Below are 10,564 nucleotides of genomic sequence, written 5' to 3'. Positions count from 1 at the left end.
CATTTTTTCTATCAAACTTAATTTCTCCAGTAATGGAGTGTGGTGCAGTGCAATAAGCCTACAACAATTCACTAATAACTTGAGAACAATCTCTTATTGAACTGACAGTACTCTGAACACATTCAGCCAAAATGTGTTGAATCTTTCCTTTGAAATGAGGGTAACAAAGTGAAGTAAGAAAATGTTTGATTCAATGCTTGTCAAGAAAATCTTTCATCTCCACAGAAGTGGACTGAGCTACATTATTAGTCAAAATTACATTTCACCTGGCACACCTTACTTAGCAAATATTTTCTTAAAGGCATTTAAGACACTGCTAGTTGTGGGTTCAGATCCCCCCCTTCACACCTACCTAGCAATAAATATTAGCTATCAAGGCAATAGAAATCTTTTAGATGAAGGGGAACTTATGGAAAGGTTGGGTCGCTAGAGGGCGGACGGCAAGATGGCTGCGCTGTAGAGCAGCTCCGACGGCCGATCCTGTAATCTTTGTAAGATTCTGTCTATCCTGACAAAATCCACTGCTGGCAGAATCGGGGAGAGGCGGTGAACAAAGGACACAGGGTATTGGAGCGAAAATATAAGCCTGGGCTGACCTCTGAGGCGAGTAAACAGCAGGGACCACGCAAGCCTGAGATGACAACATGACGGCCCGATAGACCCGCTGAGTGCCAGCTCGCGGAGAGTAAACCGCTGTGACTTCTATGACCTGCGGCTGAAGACTGGGCCCAGTGCCGCTGCTGACGCGATCCCATTTCCCCAGGACACCTGATTACTGTCCCTCACCCGGGAAAATAATCATTAACTCCACACAGTACTTAGACACTGCTCAGAAGATCCCTTAAATCATAGGGGTATGAATACGATGGACAACTGTGGACGGTCTAAATAAACGCAGGACAGGATAACCAAAAAATATGCAGAGATGCCGCCATTGCAGCGGCCGTGGCTTGAGCTACCAACCCATGGGAAGGCTGAAACAAGCATTGGCATAGACAATAGGTCTCGCCTTTGGGACCTTTATAAGTCTTTAGTAATGCAGTACATTATCCCTAATGGTATTTCCACACATTCTTAACCGTGCTTTCCTTCTGTGGCACAGGGAGGGGGTGTTTGTGTGTGTGTGAGCGTGCATGCGGTAGTAGTAGTACTGCATGCAGACCAGCACAACAACAAAGGCAGCCAAGGTAATCCGCGTGATCCCGGTAAACAGGATTTAAAGTGGACCGAGCCGGGTGCTGAGGCAAGGCGCATCCGGGTCTTCTGGTTAGAGAGGGAGTGTCAGAGAGAAGGCAGACTGCTCCTCCACGCCACATGGAGGGGCACCCCAAGACCAGACAGACTGATCACCTACCTCTGTCACAACCAGCTCAGTTTATGTGCAAGCTCATCATTGTAAGACGTGTCTCCAGCAACATAAAGTGTGAAGCTAGAGGCGGAAAGACGATGGAAAGCAGCGAAGATGAAAGAAAGACGAGAAGAATACAAAGGAGTAAAAGAAAGAAGAGGAGGTGAACAATTAAACTGAAATAGGAAGCTATTTAAAGAAAAACAAAAGAAGTAATGGAGGCAGTGAATAGAGCTAGAAAGACACATCTAAATAAACGAATACGTATTGTACCATTTGGACCCTTATTCAATGTACCCTGTATTATAAACAAAAGCAACCTTTGCTGAAGCCGGTACTCTGGCAGACGGAATAGGTCATGAAAACACTTGTGTTTCTCTATATCAGGAGCAACTAGCGGTTCACACTGAAGTAGCATCGTTAACAAATCATGCACAAAAAACCTTGCCTGTAGGAAAAAAAAATAAATGTGAAGGCATGGAAGCAGAGAACTGTTGTCCCAGGTTTTTTTAATCGATTACTTTGAACATATGGTGGACTGTATATATGCTTTATGCTTAAACTGCTTCATAAATACATACACAGGAGAAGACGGAGATCAACAAGTCACAAACTTGTTTAGGAGGAGACGGTTGACATGGGAGGGCGAGGGTGAGACAGGCAGGGGAGAGAGAGTAGATTAATGCCAACAAGCGCGCGCGGCCACGCTAATTGGAAACAAATGGCCCCTGCGTGCTGCTGCTTGTTGCCGCAAGGTGGATGCTGCCACAAGCACGAGTGTTCGAAAAGTGCAGACCACTTCCAAAAGGTCATCTCCTAGAGCAGCGCATGCGCAATGTGCTAGGCTCAACCTAAAAATTGAACTAATGGTGGAGTAAGATCACAAAAAGACACGATACCAGAGGGTCGCGCATGCGACCACACTGAGACATACACACAACTGATAAAAAGAAGCATTTGCAATGCAATAGGTCTCGTATTTGGGAGAGTTTGAGCTATTGTAAATGACAATGCCTTTGATTCGTGTATTTTGAAAACCTGCAAGCGGTGCGTAAACACACACACTTCGTACTTCTAGTACTTGCTTGCAAGAAGCAAGGCTGGCAGTAAAAGAGGCACAGTTACTGCCAGCCTTGCTTCTCATAAGCAACTACAACTACAATAAGTACAAAGTGCATATTTACGCACTGGTTCAAAACACATTAATAAAAGGCATTGCCATTTACAATGCCAATAGTTTAAACTCTTGCAAATGTTTGTTGGTTTTATTGCTGTGTGAATGTTGCTCTATATATTTTTGCTGCTCGTTGTGTAACTGTTTTTGAATGGGTTGGGTGGAATTTTTTTTTAAAACTCTTACTAGTCTAATCAGAGCTAATAAATTACTGTTGCATTCAAATGACAAGTCTGTAATTAAGGCGGTTTGTGAGTTTTGCAATGGGTTGCAGGAACTCTATATATGATGAAGAGGTGAAAGTAGTGCGTAAAGCAAGAAGATAAGATCAAAGACATTCTGTGTAAATTAATTATGTACGGAGTACGAATCAGTAGTAGTGGTCCCTGTTTGGAAAATTACCTCATCATCAATAAATATAGTGTCAAAAAAGACATCAATGTTGTGCAAATCAATTAGTTGTACACTTTTAGTTAAGTTGGGGTGCTTTCTTAGCGCAATTGCACCTACTACCAAAAATGCTATTAACACAGAAACTAACGAGGTGGGGATAGAACTTTAGCCTTCAGGAAATTAGAAACAGGATGGCTGATAAAAGTCAGATCAGTTGATTTAGGATTGAATACAGATAGAGAACTACATGTTTTTCTACAGGATTAAAAATGTGCATTGTGTTTTGTGATTACACTGGCTTCAACTGTCTGAAAACAGCAGAACTATGAGGTAGTGGAATTGTATCGCTACATGTGTACTATGTACTATTTTGGTGTCTTTACTGTGTCACTCTGTGTTCCGAATTGCTGCATATCAGATGTGTTTAGCAGTAAACATACCAAATGATCAGGTATAGTGTAGTATGTATTAACTTTTACCGTGTTCACATATGCTATGCTTTAGATGTATCTTTAAGGTCGATATACGGGCAGAGTGTGTATTTTGCATTATGTACTAGGTATTGTACATCGTGTCTTTATATGCCACGTTTTCTTAGGATTTTCTCTTAATCCTGGTGATGGGTGCACAGTATGTGATTTATTGACCTCTTATTTAGGTTAGAGGCGTTTGATTAATTCACCAGGAGTATTATTTTTAACCAGAACATATTTGCGTCGCTTGCTCTCCTCGAAGATGGAGGCGCCTCTAGCACCTTTGATTACCTTATGAACTGTGTTTAAAATACGGGTGGGTCAAGCCGATTTTACTGAAATTAACATCTCTCGTAGATGGTTATCTATGGGTTCAGATAGGCACTAGCTTTAATGTACTTTTCTCTGGTTACGCTATAACTGACCCGCAAGTATTTGGGTGATGCTGTTGAACGGTTATCCATTATGCTTCTTAGCTAACATAACCCCTTTCCAAGATGGCTACTCCTTTAGCACGTTTTGAGTACCGTACGATCTGCAGGATTGTTTAGCTGATCACATGCGGGGGATCATGTGACCATAACCTGCTGAGTACTAAAAAGAGCATGGCTATCACGCTTAGATACTCAGTACGGGGAGAAGGAACACTCCTTGGGTTCTGGAAACCTTCTCGGCTATGTGGTGAGTGTTCGGTAAGGGATTAGCCTAACCTGGCTTTGTTTGCGATACGTACTGTATTGCGTTTTACGTGATTGACCAAGGACCGAGTTTTTTATTTTGCAGGATGGGAACTTATCAGAGTGTCCGGTATAGTGGAACGTGTACATTTTAAATTCAAGGAAGAAGTAGGAGTACATGTTCAGGGTAAGATGCTCCCCGGTTCCCTTAGTTTCAATAAGCACTTAATAGAACTATCTTTACTCCGGCTGCTCGCTGGTCGGTGTTCATTTTATTTAATATCTCTCTATACATTATAGGTTCCAATTACCAACGACCGCCACAGACGGGTGTATATTTGACGTGGTTTCCAATTAGCACACAAGTTGTTTAGGACGTATTTCCCTAAGAGGTAACACCACTAGGGTTTACCACGTTTGGAATGTATAGAAGCATGATGTACTGCTTGGTCATTCCCTTCAACAGTTAAAGGAGACAGCTTGTTTTTATTTTCGAGGAGAGGTTTACTTATGGTCGCAAATTTTCATTAGTGTTTTTTATAGATACAACCTTGCCTGACGGAGACAAATTAGTTGAAACAACGGTGGAAGTTATACACATCTGTGGACAAACTCACACTATTACAAGTACGTTCTCTGGATATTTTTCAATATATTTGTCTTGACATGGCAGAACCTTGGGGCCATGTATTTCTGGAGCATCATCCGAAGATAGCTTGGATTACTGACACAATATAAATAGTGGTAAAGGGAACATGCTCTAAACCATTTTTTGATTATTCCAAACAGACTTCTGTGGATGCTTGCATTGCACTGAGTCTTTATGGGACAGCGTTGTATGAAACTGTACTCCAGATATTTTAAAGACAACTCTTTCTAACCGGTGGGTTAATAGGCCATAAATAGATTAGGCATGACGTACAACTTGGATGATGGTTTTTCTATATTCACATCTTGTTCCTATTCTTACTGCACTGGGTGACAATCACAGCTATTCTTCTGCTGAATTTTCTTTTTTATTTCATAATGCTGGAAGGCCTTTTTATTGTTCACTACAACTGACCTATGGTCGTCTCTAGTTCTAACTACCTGGTTTTGGATCTTTTCACCATCTGGGCTATTATCTAGATTGGGTTACAACATTTGGGCCACAGTGTGGCTGCTTTAACTCTCACTAAGTATTGTACAAAATTGGCTATGAGAACTTTTTTGTATAAACAACATGTATGATATTTATTGTTCCAGCCTTGAAAAAGTCTGAGTAGACAAAATACATGTTGGCATATTGGCAGATTCCATGCTGGAAGTACCACAAAAAGAATAAATCTTCAATTTGAAGGGTTGGACTCTTTGAGACTCTGTATACTTTATACAAAGATATTCTTGATCTCCTCAGTGATACTGTTCGTCAAATTGAGTCGGAATATGACATTTTTAATGGTTATACTTATCCAATACACTCTGGATTACTAGAATCACTAAGGGGAGTGCTTAGTAGAGCTCTGTGTTTATATTTAAATTAAGTATGTATATGGAGACTTTCTTGTTTTAATGTGTGTATATGTATGTATATATATATATATCTCAAACTACCATTCCTTTGCGCTGTTTCCACACACAGGATAGATATATATATATATATATATATAGTTAGTAAATTTGTAACCAATATTAAACTATTCATAAAATAAACTAAGTAAGAAGAGGAAAAAACAGGTCAGCTGACAGAGTATTATGTCAGTCAATGTACAAGAAGGTTTATGTAGCACACAGTCTTTAGACATTGGAAGATACAGCCAGGAGAGCCACCCACAATTACCTTCATCTAACCCTATCTTACTTCCATAAGATGGCATATTCCACTTATCTCCTTCACAAGCAGACTCGAGTCCTTTAAAATTCAGACAGCCATGTTCTCTATCTGGAGATAATTTAATATATTATGCTTGTACATACAGAGATTATACAAAATTACAAAAAAAAGAATAGAAATTCTTGCATTACTTTAACCAAAAACAATTGACAAAAATCATCATTAGTCCATTATATACCAATTATACATGTCAAATAAACCTTAAAGTAGGCCCCCCTGGAGTGCGGGCTTGGTAAGTGCTTACAATGAATTATTCTATAAAGGGGATCAAGCCTTCAGATGCAACCCCAGGCAGATGGTTAGTCTTTTCTAAAGACATGAGAGCTTAAATTAAAATTCTTCGACTCACACTGCCACGTGATACTTCCAAAAATTGCTCGAGACTGAAGGGAAGAGCACCAGCCAGAGGGCGGAGGCCTTAAAAAGCGATAGCGACTTTTATAATGGGTGTGACATATTTTGCACAAGGTCTGAAAAAGGTTGCCAAAATGCCGGTCCGGGATAAATGATGGCATCAGCCACAATGGATAAGCCCTGGAGAAAGAGCACCAGCCAAGATGGTAGAGTTATTGATAAATAGGTGCCAGCCGTTATGGCCGGCATAAAAAGGGATGCTGGTCATGATGGTAGAGATTGTGACGTGGAATGGCAGTTACAGTGGCCAAGATATGGATTGGATGACCGTCACAATGGCGGAGTCCTGAATAAGGGCACAATCATAGCTTGGCTGCCTGGAAGCAGCAGGACAGTTTCAGAGCATCTCGCAGTTACTGTTGTTGATCTACAGATTCATCACATAGTGTGTGACATGTGAACCCAATCCTGAAACAGGTCAGGGGTAAAGAGTTCCAAAGCTAACCAAACTGCAGGCCATTCATTGCCAGTGGGTACCAGCTCAATAATCCATAGCATGAACAGAAACTGCTGCATATTTCCTGCCAGCAAGGACAGGGTTCTTGGCATTTCCTGCCAGTGTCTGTAAAGGGATACGGAAGCAGGGGTATGCTTCTGCAAAAGCTTAAATGAAATAAGAGCGGAAGAAAATAAAGGTGTCTCTCCAATTAAACAATTTCACAACCACAGAATCAGCAATCCCAGGCTTTTCCCATGAACTTTGCTACTGAACTTCGCAGGAGGGCATGTTCTGCCAGCAAACATCTTTCTTGAGAAAGCAAGAACCTGTCCTGAGGAACCCCAAAATAGACCAGGAGATTGTGCACCGGTGCCCAGAAATGTCAGTTTAGGACATGTCCCGCCTGACATGCACAATCCCTGAAACTCTAAAACCTTATGTTTTTCACCAGTGGTTTTGCATCCTGGGAAATGTAGAGAGGAGGACCTTAACCAGTGAGCCCCACACGAAGAATCCTGGACCAGGGCCTTCCCCACTATTATGCATCATAGGACACTATGCAAAGGAAAGCAAAATCTCCACCTAGTGGGCACCAGTTTCACAATAAAAATCCCTCCTGCAGAAGTCCAAGCTTCAACACTCTTATGGATTGGTCTTTACAACTTACATTACTCATTCTCTTCCATGATGGAAGCCTTTCATTTCCATCCTCACTTCATCAATCCTCTATCCCCCATGACTTGCTTTTTCCTTGCGTCTGCTTCCATCTTGTTTGTAGCTGTAGCAAGTTGTGTCAAGCCAAGGATAGCCCAATTAAGAGGCTGGTGGCGTTTACAGGAAGCAGTTACCACAACATAACGGAGATACGACTTATCAAGGTCTAAATCGAAAAGGTGACTCTGTAAAACACGCGTTGGATACCAATTCCTCGCGCCTCTAAAGCGGTTCAAGACTGCAAACAATTAAAGTGACAGAACAACCTGTACGTATGTACAGAAAATCTGATCATGAAAGTGAAGCAACTATAATCTGAAGCCTAAAGAATATCCGACATCTATTCTTGTAAAGCCTTGAGAAAGCCCAGAGGGGGCGAAACGTATGTCGGCTGCTGCTGTTCACTATTGATTGTGAAATGGAATAAAGTTATCAAGAAGAATCTGATTCAAGAGTCCTTATACCGAAAGAAAGAGGGAATACACTGAATGATAAATCACAAAAAACTTTTTCTGGTTGTTTATGTTTTGGATAACAGTCACGATAAGGTGTGCTCTGGTGTATTAGCTGAATAAATAGCCCAATTAAGAGGTTGGGCTCAACAAAAACATGGAAAATTAAGCATTAAATATGAAGAAATGGGAAATACAAGGAGCTATCAAATAATGAAATATAAAGTTTTCATTGTGAAAAATGGAAAGGATCCTGGCTCAGTCTAGGACAACAAAAAAATCTAAATTTAATTGTTTTCATTGGAATTCTGAATGCTCTGACTTGCCAGTTCAGACCATTGGTCAACGGCAACTCTGCAGACTCATTTTGAATGATGCTTGTGAATACAAATATCTACATTCAATGAAATCCAAATTCTGTAAATCCCAATTGTGCACATTCAGAATTATTTGAGAAAACTGGATGACTCCTAGAACAAATACTGAAATTGCTGGGTGTGAGTTCAACAGAACGTAAACAACATAGCCAGTGCGAAGGATGGGATTCTGCTTAGAAATGAGAGCCTAAATGTGCTGCCAAAGCCTTAACATGATTAAGGCTTTGGCATTTGTGCATTATAAATTGGTGGCAATCAAAATTAACCTTATTTGTTTGCAATATTGTGTTAATAATGGTCCCCATTGGGTGAACAGGTAGGAATCTCCAAAGGTCGCACGCCGTTCCATATGGCCAGTGGATTTCTAGTGTGGTACACTTCAAAAAGCTTTAACTAAGTGAAATGCCTAAAACGATGTAAGTTTAGCAGTTAAAAATGTATCGAAGGGTCATGAGGAAAAGCCACAACCTGTTCTTAAAACCAATCTCTTACCTTGATGGCAACAAGAGAGGGAAATTTTCAAGAATAACTTGAAATATCTGGAAAAATGCCAATTCTTTAGTAGGCGTCAAGTTGTAGACTAACTGGTCAATATTGCATCCAGGTTCTGAGTGCATGTGGCAGTGGAGACAAGAGGGAACAAAGACAAACAAGCCTTTGAAAATCCCACATAAACCTCCACGTCATTCCATATCGTGACAGTCCACTCCGAGGTCACCATGAGTATTTCTATTGTAGACACAGACAAACAGCTTTCAACTCTGCAAAGGCCATACTTGTTGACCCAAACAATTTCTATTAGAACACTGATTACAAGTTAACATAGGGTGCGGGTGCTCTCAGAGTCCAGAGTGGAATGTGTGTTCTTGGAAACCCCATTTATATATATATATATATATATATATATATATATATATATATTTTAAAAAGTTTTAGAATCTTACCTACTCCACACTTCAAGATATGACAAGTCATCAGTCTAACCAGTGGGCAGGTTCCAAATCTACAAAGCTTAGCAGACTAAAAATTTGGCCCTTCAAATACAACCTAGCACACCAACAGCCAGACAATAATTCTGAAAGTTAAGTAGAATGCCAAGCATATGTCCATTATGAATTTATAGGCAATCAGGACGCTTGTTATGAATCAGAATTTCTTATCGGTCATTGACAGCCTGCCAACACAAAGTAATGATTGGCATTCCACTCAAAATCCTGACATTATTTTTCTAGAAACTAAATTCACAAATACAAATCTGAATGCTTCCAAAGTTTGCCTCTTTGCATTTTAGTGGGTAGTGAAATAAGACCTCGATGCTAGACTTTCAGGTGAGGGACTCTCTAGAACTATCAAATATAATAAATGTATCATCTTAGTGCTTGATGCCATAGTTTGGAAGCGTTTTCAGTACCAAAAACCTATGCCTGCCAAGGCAGAGGATAAGGGATACAAAGCCAGTCTCCCCCAGATCACACTGTGTCCCGAGTGAGGAAAATTAGCTTTGCCACAAGCAGCAAATCCAAGGGAGCAAAAGCAGCCCAAACACAAAGGGCACATGTTGGACATAACTTTCAACCAGAGGAGCTGCACCCTCAAGATATGTCATGAACGACAGAAACATTAATTACCAAGTATCACCCCCATGGACACGCAGCACAGTCAGTTTTAACTAACTGAGATAGCACCTTGTTTGTTGAGGTCGTTCAATAAAAAAACCCAACAGGGTCCAGCAGCTCGAATGGGAGTGGGGCAAGAAGGACAAAGATGTTGAGATGGATATCAGTAAAAAGGGTGTATTACAGTTTATGGGGCTACTGCAATAATGAGGCAGCAGAGGGGAACCAGAGTAACCCAAATATGCTTGAGACTCTTGTAAATGACGGACAATCTAGAAACTGTGTGGGTGCGTATGCGTGAGATCACAGAGCAGTAAGCAACAAGAAAAATAGATTTGTCTACCTGCTCTAGTATTGAGGGGTATTGGAGTGTGCCCCACTCTCTGATGTGACGACCAAATGTTGACATGCACACATGAGAACAGCTGCACGCATGTTTACTGTGCAAATACTTAAGAGGTATATATGCAACTTACAGAAAGCACACAAAGTGTTTTGTTAGTGTCTGTATCACCAAACACTGGCGGGTTCTGCCTCTAAATCACACCCGCCAGGACCCGGAATCTACATTCATCTGGGATTATAAGTAGAAGGTGGATAGGCCTAGACAGGGA

Source organism: Triturus cristatus, chromosome 6 (assembly GCF_964204655.1).
Source record: "Triturus cristatus chromosome 6, aTriCri1.1, whole genome shotgun sequence".
NCBI lineage: Eukaryota > Metazoa > Chordata > Amphibia > Caudata > Salamandridae > Triturus > Triturus cristatus.
Note: the sequence above shows the minus strand (reverse complement) of the source record.